Consider the following 13,325-nt stretch of genomic DNA (forward strand, 5'->3'; position numbering starts at 1 on the left):
AACACTCTGATAGTCCACAGATTGCAGAGTGCTTCCAGATGTGCATCGGAAACTACTTCTGGTCATCCAGGGAACGATCAAAGCGTAGACTGTTTGAGACATTACTCCCATGGAGGAAACTGCGCATGGTGACAGTTGTATTCAATCCCGATGTAATTTCTGTGTTTCATCAACACTCTGATAGTCCACAGATTACAGAATGCCTCCAGATGTGCATCGGAAACTACTACTGGTCTTCCAGGGAACGATCAAAGCGTAGACTGTTTGAGACATAACTCCCATGGAGGAAAGTGCGCATGGTGACTGTTGTATTGAATCCCGAGGCAATTTCTGTGTTTCATCAACACTTTGCAGGTCCACAGAATACAGAATGCCTCCAGATATGCATCGAAAACTACTAGTGGTCTTCCAGGGAACGATCAAAGCGTAGACTCTTTGAGACATTACTTCCATGGAGGAAAGTGCGCATGGTGACTGTTGTATTCAATCCCGATGCAATTTCTGTGTTTCATCAACACTCAGATAGTCCACAGATTACAGAATGCCTCCAGATGTGCATCGGAAACTACTACTGGTTTTCCAGGGTAAGACAAAAGCGTAGACTGTTTGAGACATTACTCCCATGGAGGAAAGTGCGCATGGTGACTGTTGTATACAATCCCGATGCAATTTCTGTGTTTCATCAACTCTCTGATCGTCTACAGATTACAGAATGCCTCCAGATGTGCATCGGAAACAACTACTGGTCTTCCAGGGAACGATGAAAGCGTAGACTGTTTGAGACATTACTCCCATGGAGGAAAGTGCGCATGGTGACTGTTGTATTCAATCCCGATGCAATTTCTGTGTTTCATCAACACTCTGATAGTCCACAGATTACGGAATGCCTCCAGATGTGCATCGGAAAGTACTACTGGTTTTCCAGGGTAAGACAAAAGCGTAGACTGATTGAGACATTACTCCCATGTAGGAAAGAGCGCATGGTGACTGTTGTATTCAATCCCGATGCAATTTCTGTGTTACATCAACACTCTGATAGTCCACAGATTACAGAATGCCTCCAGATGTGCATCGGAAACTACTACTGGTCTTCCAGGGAACGATCAAAGCGTAGACTGTTTGAGACATCACTCCCATGTAGGAAAGAGCGCATGGTGACTGTTGTATTCAATCTCGATGCAATTTCTGTGTTTCATAAACACTCTGATAGTCCACAGATTACAGAATGCCTCCAGATGTGCATCGGAAACTACTACTGGTCTTCCAGGGAACGATCAAAGCGTAGACTGTTTGAGACATCACTCCCATGTAGGAAAGAGCGCATGGTGACTGTTGTATTCAATCACGAGGCAATTTCTGTGTTTCATCAACACTTTGAAGGTCCACAGAATACAGAATGCCTCCAGATATGCATCGGAAACTACCAGTGGTCTTTCAGGGAACGATCAAAGCGTAGACTGTTAGAGACATTACTCCCATGGAGGAAAGTGCGCATGATGATTGTTGTATTCAATCCCGATGCAAATTCTGTGTTTCATCAACACTCCGATAGTCCACAGATTACAGAATTTCTCCAGATGTGCATCGATAATTACTACTGGTCTTCCAGGGAACGATCAAAGCGTAGGCTCTTTGAGATATTACTCGCATGGAGGAAAGTGCGCATGGTGACTGTTGTATTCAATCCCGATGCGATAACTGTGTTTCATCAACACTTTGATAGTCCACAGATTACAGAATGCCTCCAGAAGTGCATCGGAAACTACTACTGATCTTCCAGGGAACGATGAAAGCGTAGACTGTTTGAGACATTACTCCCATGGAGGAAAGTGCGCATGGTGACTGTTGTATTCAATCTCGATGCAATTTCTGTGTTTCATCAACACTCTGATAGTTTACAGATTACAGAATGCCTCCAGATGTGCATCGGAAACTACTACTGGTCTTCCAGGGAACGATCAAAGCGTAGACTGTTTGAGACATTACTCCCATGGAGGAAAGTGCGCATGGTGACTGTTGTATTGAATCCCGAAGCAATTTCTGTGTTTCATCAACACTTTGATAGTCCACAGATTACAGAATGCCTCCAGAAGTGCATCGGAAACTACTACTGATCTTCCAGGGAACGATGAAAGCGTAGACTGTTTGAGACATTACTCCCATGGAGGAAAGTGCGCATGGTGACTGTTGTATTCAATCTCGATGCAATTTCTGTGTTTCATCAACACTCTGATAGTCCACAGATTACAGAATGCTTCCAGATGTGCATCGGAAACTACTACTGGTCTTCCAGGGAACGATCAAAGCGTAAACTCTTTGAGACATTACTCCCATGGAGGAAAGTGCGCATGGTGACTGTTGTATTCAATCCCGATGCAATTTCTGTGTTTCATCAACACTTTGATTTTCGACAGATTACAGAATGCTTCCAGATGTGCATCGGAAACTACTACTGGTCTTCCAGTGAACGATGAAAGCGTAGACTGTTTGAGACATTACTCCCATGGAGGAAAGTGCACATGGTGACTGTTGTATTTAATCCCGATGCAATTTCTGTGTTTCAACAACACTCTGATAGTCCACAGATTACAGAATGCCTCTAGATGTGCATCGGAAACTACTACTGGTCTTCCAGGGAACGATCAAAGCGTAGACTGTTTGAGACATTACTCCCATGGAGGAAAGTGCGCATGGTGACTGTTGTATTCAATCCCGAGGCAATTTCTGTGTTTCATCAACACTTTGCATGTCCACAGATTACAGAATGCCTCCAGATATGCATCGGAAACTTCTAGTGGTCTTCCAGGGAACGGTCAAAGCGTAGACTCTTTGAGACATTACTTCCATGGAGGAAAGTGGTCATGGTGACTGTTGTATTCAATCACGATGCAATTTCTGTGTTTCATCAACACTCTGGTAGTCCACAGATTACGGAATGCCTCCAGATGTGCATCGGAAAGTACTACTGGTTTTCCAGGGTAAGACAAAAGCGTAGACTGTTTGAGACATTACTCCCATGGAGGAAAGTGCGCATGGTGACTGTTGTATACAATCCCGATGCAATTTCTGTGTTTCATCAACTCTCTGATCGTCTATGGATTACAGAATGCCTCCAGATGTGCATCGGAAACAACTACTGGTCTTCCAGGGAACGATGAAAGCGTAGACTGTTTGAGACATTACTCCCATGGAGGTAAGTGCGCATGGTGACTGTTGTCTTCAATCCCGATGCAATTTCTGTGTTTCATCAACACTCTGATAGTCCACAGATTACAGAATGCCTCCAGATGTGCATCGGAAACTACTACTGGTCTTCCAGGGAACGATCAAAGCGTAGACTGTTTGAGACATCACTCCCATGTAGGAAAGAGCGCATGGTGACTGTTGTATTCAATCTCGATGCAATTTCTTTGTTTCATAAACACTCTGATAGTCCACAGATTACAGAATGCCTCCAGATGTGCATCGGAAACTGCTACTGGTCTTCCTGGGAACGATTAAAGCGTAGACTGTTTGAGACATTATTTCCATGGAGGAAAGTGCCCATGATGACTGTTGTATTCAATCACGAGGCAATTTCTGTGTTTCATCAACACTTTGAAGGTCCACAGAATACAGAATGCCTCCAGATATGCATCGGAAACTACCAGTGGTCTTTCAGGGAACGATCAAAGCGTAGACTGTTAGAGACATTACTCCCATGGAGGAAAGTGCGCATGATGATTGTTGTATTCAATCCCGATGCAAATTCTGTGTTTCATCAACACTCCGATAGTCCACAGATTACAGAATTTCTCCAGATGTGCATCGATAATTACTACTGGTCTTCCAGGGAACGATCAAAGCGTAGGCTCTTTGAGATATTACTCGCATGGAGGAAAGTGCGCATGGTGACTGTTGTATTCAATCCCGATGCGATAACTGTGTTTCATCAACACTTTGATAGTCCACAGATTACAGAATGCCTCCAGAAGTGCATCGGAAACTACTACTGATCTTCCAGGGAACGATGAAAGCGTAGACTGTTTGAGACATTACTCCCATGGAGGAAAGTGCGCATGGTGACTGTTGTATTCAATCTCGATGCAATTTCTGTGTTTCATCAACACTCTGATAGTTTACAGATTACAGAATGCCTCCAGATGTGCATCGGAAACTACTACTGGTCTTCCAGGGAACGATCAAAGCGTAGACTGTTTGAGACATTACTCCCATGGAGGAAAGTGCGCATGGTGACTGTTGTATTGAATCCCGAAGCAATTTCTGTGTTTCATCAACACTTTGCAGGTCCACAGAATACAGAATGCCTCCAGATATGCATCGGAAACTACTAGTGGTCTTCCAGGGAACGATCAAAGCGTAGACTCTTTGAGACATTACTTCCATGGAGGAAAGTGCGCAAGGTGACTGTTGTATTCAATCCCGATGCAATTTCTGTGTTTCATCAACACTCAGATAGTCCACAGATTACAGAATGCCTCCAGATGTGCATCGGAAAGTAACACTGGTGTTCCAAGGAACGATCAAAGCGTAGACTGTTTGAGACATTACTCCCATGGAGGAAGGTGCGAACGGTGACTGTTGTATTCAATCCCGATGCAATTTCTGTGTTTCATCAACACTCTGATAGTCCACAGATTACAGAATGCTTCCAGATGTGCATCGGAAACTACTACTGGTCTTCCAGTGAACGATGAAAGCGTAGACTGTTTGAGACATTACTCCCATGGAGGAAAGTGCACATGGTGACTGTTGTATTTAATCCCGATGCAATTTCTGTGTTTCAACAACACTCTGATAGTCCACAGATTACAGAATGCCTCTAGATGTGCATCGGAAACTACTACTGGTCTTCCAGGGAACGATCAAAGCGTAGACTGTTTGAGACATTACTCCCATGGAGGAAAGTGCACATGGTGACTGTTGTATTTAATCCCGATGCAATTTCTGTGTTTCAACAACACTCTGATAGTCCACAGATTACAGAATGCCTCTAGATGTGCATCGGAAACTACTACTGGTCTTCCAGGGACCGATCAAAGCGTAGACTGTTTGAGACATTACTCCCATGGAGGAAAGTGCGCATGGTGACTGTTGTATTCAATCCCGAGGCAATTTCTGTGTTTCATCAACACTTTGCAGGTCCACAGATTACAGAATGCCTCCAGATATGCATCGGAAACTACTAGTGGTCTTCCAGGGAACGATCAAAGCGTAGACTCTTTGAGACATTACTTCCATGGAGGAAAGTGCGCATGGTGACTGTTGTATTCAATCACGATGCAATTTCTGTGTTTCATCAACACTCTGGTAGTCCACAGATTACGGAATGCCTCCAGATGTGCATCGGAAAGTACTACTGGTTTTCCAGGGTAAGACAAAAGCGTAGACTGTTTGAGACATTACTCCCATGGAGGAAAGTGCGCATGGTGACTGTTGTATACAATCCCGATGCAATTTCTGTGTTTCATCAACTCTCTGATCGTCTACAGATTACAGAATGCCTCCAGATGTGCATCGGAAACAACTACTGGTCTTCCAGGGAACGATGAAAGCGTAGACTGTTTGAGACATTACTCCCATGGAGGAAAGTGCGCATGGTGACTGTTGTCTTCAATCCCGATGCAATTTCTGTGTTTCATCAACACTCTGATAGTCCACAGATTACAGAATGCCTCCAGATGTGCATCGGAAACTACTACTGGTCTTCCAGGGAACGATCAAAGCGTAGACTGTTTGAGACATCACTCCCATGGAGGAAAGTGCGCATGGTGACTTTTGTATTCAATCCCGATGCAATTTCTGTGTTTCATCAACACTCTGATAGTCCACAGATTACAGAATGCCTCCAGATGTGCATCGGAAACTACTACTGGTCTTCCAGGGAATGATCAAAGCGTAAACTCTTTGAGACATTACTCCCATGGAGGAAAGTGCGCATGGAGACTGTTGTATTCAATCCCGATGCAATTTCTGTGTTTCATCAACACTCTGATAGTCCACAGATTACAGAATGCTTCCAGATGTGCATCGGAAACTACTACTGGTCTTCCAGTGAACGATGAAAGCGTAGACTGTTTGAGACATTACTCCCATGGAGGAAAGTGCACATGGTGACTGTTGTATTTAATCCCGATGCAATTTCTGTGTTTCAACAACACTCTGATAGTCCACAGATTACAGAATGCCTCTAGATGTGCATCGGAAACTACTACTGGTCTTCCAGGGAACGATCAAAGCGTAGACTGTTTGAGACATTACTCCCATGGAGGAAAGTGCGCATGGTGCCTGTTGTATTGAATCCCGAGGCAATTTCTGTGTTTCATCAACACTTTGCAGGTCCACAGATTACAGAATGCCTCCAGATATGCATCGGAAACTACTAGTGGTCTTCCAGGGAACGATCAAAGCGTAGACTCTTTGAGACATTACTTCCATGGAGGAAAGTGCGCATGGTGACTGTTGTATTCAATCACGATGCAATTTCTGTGTTTCATCAACACTCTGATAGTCCACAGATTACGAAATGCCTCCAGATGTGCATCGGAAAGTACTACTGGTTTTCCAGGGTAAGACAAAAGCGTAGACTGTTTGAGACATTACTCCCATGGAGGAAAGTGCGCATGGTGACTGTTGTCTTCAATCCCGATGCAAATTCTGTGTTTCATCAACACTCTGATAGTCCACAGATTACAGAATGCCTCCAGTTGTGCATCGGAAACTACTACTGGTCTTCCAGGGAACGATCAAAGCGTAGACTGTTTGAGACATCACTCCCATGGAGGAAAGTGCGCAAGGTGACTTTTGTATTCAATCCCGATGCAATTTCTGTGTTTCATCAACACTCTGATAGTCCACAGATTACAGAATGCCTCCAGATGTGCATCGGAAACTACTACTGGTCTTCCAGGGAACGATCAAAGCATGGACTGTTTGAGACATCACTCCCATGTAGGAAAGAGCGCATGGTGACTGTTGTATTCAATCTCGATGCAATTTCTGTGCTTCATAAACACTCTGATAGTCCACAGATTACAGAATGCCTCCAGATGAGCATCGGAAACTACTACTGGTCTTCCTGGGAACGATCAAAGCGAAGACTGTTTGAGACATTACTTCCATGGAGGATAGTGCCCATGATGACTGTTGTAATCAATCCCGAGGCAATTTCTGTGTTTCATCAACACTTTGAAGGTCCACAGAATACAGAATGCCTCCAGATATGCATCGGAAACTACCAGTGGTCCTCCAGGGAACGATCAATGCGTAGACTGTTAGAGACATTACTCCCATGGAGGAAGGTGCGAATGGTGACTGTTGTATTCAATCCCGATGCAATTTCTGTGTTTCATCAACACTCTGATAGTCCACAGATTACAGAATGCTTCCAGATGTGCATCGGAAACTACTACCGGTCTTCCAGGGAACGATCAAAGCGTAAACTCTTTGAGACATTACTCCCATGGAGGAAAGTGCGCATGGTGACTGTTGTATTCAATCCCGATGCAATATCTGTGTTTCATCAACACTTTGATTTTCGACAGATTACAGAATGCTTCCAGATGTGCATCGGAAACTACTACTGGTCTTCCAGTGAACGATGAAAGCGTAGACTGTTTGAGACATTACTCCCATGGAGGAAAGTGCACATGGTGACTGTTGTATTTAATCCCGATGCAATTTCTGTGTTTCAACAACACTCTGATAGTCCACAGATTACGGAATGCCTCCAGATGTGCATCGGAAAGTACTACTGGTTTTCCAGGGTAAGACAAAAGCGTAGACTGTTTGAGACATTACTCCCATGGAGGAAAGTGCGCATGGTGACTGTTGTATACAATCCCGATGCAATTTCTGTGTTTCATCAACTCTCTGATCGTCTACAGATTACAGAATGCCTCCAGATGTGCATCGGAAACAACTACTGGTCTTCCAGGGAACGATGAAAGCGTAGACTGTTTGAGACATTACTCCCATGGAGGAAAGTGCGCATGGTGACTGTTGTCTTCAATCCCGATGCAATTTCTGTGTTTCATCAACACTCTGATAGTCCACAGATTACAGAATGCCTCCAGATGTGCATCGGAAACTACTACTGGTCTTCCAGGGAACGATCAAAGCGTAGACTGTTTGAGACATCACTCCCATGGAGGAAAGTGCGCATGGTGACTTTTGTATTCAATCCCGATGCAACTTCTGTGTTTCATCAACACTCTGATAGTCCACAGATTACAGAATGCCTCCAGATGTGCATCGGAAACTACTACTGGTCTTCCAGGGAACGATCAAAGCGTAAACTCTTTGAGACATTACTCCCATGGAGGAAAGTGCGCATGGTGACTGTTGTATTCAATCCCGATGCAATTTCTGTGTTTCATCAACACTTTGATTTTCGACAGATTACAGAATGCTTCCAGATGTGCATCGGAAACTACTACTGGTCTTCCAGTGAACGATGAAAGCGTAGACTGTTTGAGACATTACTCCCATGGAGGAAAGTGCACATGGTGACTGTTGTATTTAATCCCGATGCAATTTCTGTGTTTCAACAACACTCTGATAGTCCACAGATTACAGAATGCCTCTAGATGTGCATCGGAAACTACTACTGGTCTTCCAGGGAACGATCAAAGCGTAGACTGTTTGAGACATTACTCCCATGGAGGAAAGTGCGCATGGTGACTGTTGTATTGAATCCCGAGGCAATTTCTGTGTTTCATCAACACTTTGCAGGTCCACAGATTACAGAATGCCTCCAGATATGCATCGGAAACTACTAGTGGTCTTCCAGGGAACGATCAAAGCGTAGACTCTTTGAGATATTACTCCCATGGAGGAAAGTGCGCATGGTGACTGTTGTATTCAATCCCGATGCAATTTCTGTGTTTCATCAACACTTTGATTTTCGACAGATTACAGAATGCTTCCAGATGTGCATCGGAAACTACTACTGGTCTTCCAGGGAACGATCAAAACGTAGACTGTTTGAGACATCACTCCCATGGAGGAAAGTGCGCATGGTGACTTTTGTATTCAATCCCGATGCAATTTCTGTGTTTCATCAACACTCTGATAGTCCACAGATTACAGAATGCCTCCAGATGTGCATCGGAAACTACTACTGGTCTTCCAGGGAACGATCAAAGCATGGACTGTTTGAGACATCACTCCCATGTAGGAAAGAGCGCATGGTGACTGTTGTATTCAATCTCGATGCAATTTCTGTGCTTCATAAACACTCTGATAGTCCACAGATTACAGAATGCCTCCAGATGAGCATCGGAAACTACTACTGGTCTTCCTGGGAACGATCAAAGCGTAGACTGTTTGAGACATTACTTCCATGGAGGATAGTGCCCATGATGACTGTTGTAATCAATCCCGAGGCAATTTCTGTGTTTCATCAACACTTTGAAGGTCCACAGAATACAGAATGCCTCCAGATATGCATCGGAAACTACCAGTGGTCCTCCAGGGAACGATCAATGCAGAGACTGTTAGAGACATTACTCCCATGGAGGAAGGTGCGAATGGTGACTGTTGTATTCAATCCCGATGCAATTTCTGTGTTTCATCAACACTCTGATAGTCCACAGATTACAGAATGCTTCCAGATGTGCATCGGAAACTACTACTGGTCTTCCAGGGAACGATCAAAGCGTAAACTCTTTGAGACATTACTCCCATGGAGGAAAGTGCGCATGGTGACTGTTGTATTCAATCCCGATGCAATTTCTGTGTTTCATCAACACTTTGATTTTCGACAGATTACAGAATGCTTCCAGATGTGCATCGGAAACTACTACTGGTCTTCCAGTGAACGATGAAAGCGTAGACTGATTGAGACATTACTCCCATGGAGGAAAGTGCACATGGTGACTGTTGTATTCAATCCCGATGCAATTTCTGTGTTTCATCAACTCTTTGATTTTCGACAGATTACAGAATGCTGCCAGAAGTGCATCGGAAACTACTACTGGTTTTCCAGTGAACGATGAAAGCGTAGACTGTTTGAGACATTACTCCCATGGAGGAAAGTGCACATGGTGACTGTTGTATTCAATCCCGATGCAATTTCTGTGTTTCGTCAACACTCTGATAGTCCACAGATTACAGAATGCCTCCAGATGTGCATCGGAAACTACTACTGGTCTTCCTGGGAACGATTAAAGCGTAGACTGTTTGAGACATTACTTCCATGGAGGAAAGTGCCCATGATGACTGTTGTATTCAATCCCGAGGCAATTTCTGTGTTTCATCAACACTTTGAAGGTCCACAGAATACAGAATGCCTCCAGATATGCATCGGAAACTACCAGTGGTCTTCCAGAGAACGAACAAAGCGTAAACTGTTAGAGACATTACTCCCATGGACGAAAGTGCGCATGGTGACTGCTGTATTCAATCCCGATGCAATTTCTGTGTTTCATCAACTCTTTGATTTTCGACAGATTACAGAATGCTGCCAGAAGTGCATCGGAAACTACTACTGGTTTTCCAGTGAACGATGAAAGCGTAGACTGTTTGAGACATTACTCCCATGGAGGAAAGTGCACATGGTGACTGTTGTATTCAATCCCGATGCAATTTCTGTGTTTCGTCAACACTCTGATAGTCCACAGATTACAGAATGCCTCTAGATGTGCATCGGGAACTACAACTGGTCCTCCAGGGAACGATCAAAGCGTAGACTGTTTGAGACATTACTCCCATGGAGGAAAGTGCGCATGGTGACTGTTGTATTGAATCCCGAGGCAATTTCTGTGTTTCATCAACACTTTGCAGGTCCACAGAATACAGAATGCCTCCAGATATGCATCGGAAACTACTAGTGGTCTTCCAGGGAACGATCAAAGCGTAGACTCTTTGAGACATTACTTCCATGGAGGAAAGTGCGCATGGTGACTGTTGCATTCAATCCCGATGCAATTTCTGTGTTTCATAAACACTCTGATAGTCCACAGATTACAGAATGCTTCTAGATGTACATCGGATACTACTACTGGTCTTCCAGGGAACGATCAAAGCGTAGACTGTTTGAGACATTACTCCCATGGAGGAAAGTGCGCATGGTGACTGTTGTATTGAATCCCGAGGCAATTTCTGTGTTTCATCAACACTTTGCAGGTCCACAGAATACAGAATGCCTCCAGATATGCATCGGAAACTACTAGTGGTCTTCCAGGGAACGATCAAAGCGTAGACTCTTTGAGACATTACTACCATGGAGGAAAGTGCGCATGGTGACTGTTGTATTCGATCACGATGCAATTTCTGTGTTTCATCAACACTCTGATAGTCCACAGATTACGGAATGCCTCCAGATGTGCATCGGAAAGTACTACTGGTTTTCCAGGGTAAGACAAAAGCGTAGACGGTTTGAGGCATTACTCCCATGTAGGAAAGAGCGCATGGTGACTGTTGTATTCAATCCCGATGCAATTTCTGTGTTTCATCAACACTCTGATAGTCCACAGATTACAGAATGCCTCCAGATGTGCATCGGAAACTACTACTAGTCTTCCAGGGAACGATCAAAGCGTAGACTGTTTGAGACATCACTCCCATGTAGGAAAGAGCGCATGGTGACTGTTGTATTCAATCTCGATGCAATTTCTGTGTTTCATAAACACTCTGATAGTCCACAGATTACAGAATGCCTCCAGATGAGCATCGGAAACTACTACTGGTCTTCCTGGGAACGATCAAAGCGTAGACTGTTTGAGACATTACTTCCATGGAGGATAGTGCCCATGATGACTGTTGTAATCAATCCCGAGGCAATTTCTGTGTTTCATCAACACTTTGAAGGTCCACAGAATACAGAATGCCTCCAGATATGCATCGGAAACTACCAGTGGTCCTCCAGGGAACGATCAATGCAGAGACTGTTAGAGACATTACTCCCATGGAGGAAGGTGCGAATGGTGACTGTTGTATTCAATCCCGATGCAATTTCTGTGTTTCATCAACACTCTGATAGTCCACAGATTACAGAATGCTTCCAGATGTGCATCGGAAACTACTACTGGTCTTCCAGGGAACGATCAAAGCGTAAACTCTTTGAGACATTACTCCCATGGAGGAAAGTGCGCATGGTGACTGTTGTATTCAATCCCGATGCAATTTCTGTGTTTCATCAACACTTTGATTTTCGACAGATTACAGAATGCTTCCAGATGTGCATCGGAAACTACTACTGGTCTTCCAGTGAACGATGAAAGCGTAGACTGATTGAGACATTACTCCCATGGAGGAAAGTGCACATGGTGACTGTTGTATTCAATCCCGATGCAATTTCTGTGTTTCATCAACACTCTGATAGTCCACAGATTACAGTATGCCTCTAGATGTGCATCGGAAACTACTACTGGTCTTCCAGGGAACGATCAAAGCGTAGACTGTTTGAGACATTACTCCCATGGAGGAAAGTGCGCATGGTGACTGTTGTATTGAATCCCGAGGCAATTTCTGTGTTTCATCAACACTTTGCAGGTCCACAGAATACAGAATGCCTCCAGACATGCATCGGAAACTACTAGTGGTCTTCCAGGGAACGATCAAAGCGTAGACTCTTTGAGACATTACTTCCATGGAGGAAAGTGCGCATGGTGACTGTTGTATTCAATCACGATGCAATTTCTGTGTTTCATCAACACTCTGATAGTCCACAGATTACGGAATGCATCCAGATGTGCATCGGAAAGTACTACTGGTTTTCCAGGGTAAGAGAAAAGCGTAGACTGTTTGAGACATTACTCCCATGTAGGAAAGAGTGCATGGTGACTGTTGTATTCAATCCCGATGCAATTTCTGTGTTTCATCAACACTCTGATAGTCCACAGATTACAGAATGCCTCCAGATGTGCATCGGAAACTACTACTGGTCTTCCTGGGAACGATTAAAGCGTAGACTGTTTGAGACATTACTTCCATGGAGGAAAGTGCCCATGATGACTGTTGTATTCAATCCCGAGGCAATTTCTGTGTTTCATCAACACTTTGAAGGTCCACAGAATACAGAATGCCTCCAGATATGCATCGGAAACTACCAGTGGTCTTCCAGAGAACGAACAAAGCGTAAACTGTTAGAGACATTACTCCCATGGAGGAAAGTGCGCATGGTGACTGCTGTATTCAATCCCGATGCAATTTCTGTGTTTCATCAACTCTTTGATTTTCGACAGATTACAGAATGCTGCCAGAAGTGCATCGGAAACTACTACTGGTTTTCCAGTGAACGATGAAAGCGTAGACTGTTTGAGACATTACTCCCATGGAGGAAAGTGCACATGGTGACTGTTGTATTCAATCCCGATGCAATT

The sequence above is a fragment of the Schistocerca gregaria genome, chromosome 3 (assembly GCF_023897955.1).
Source record: "Schistocerca gregaria isolate iqSchGreg1 chromosome 3, iqSchGreg1.2, whole genome shotgun sequence".
Taxonomy (NCBI): Eukaryota; Metazoa; Arthropoda; class Insecta; order Orthoptera; family Acrididae; genus Schistocerca; species Schistocerca gregaria.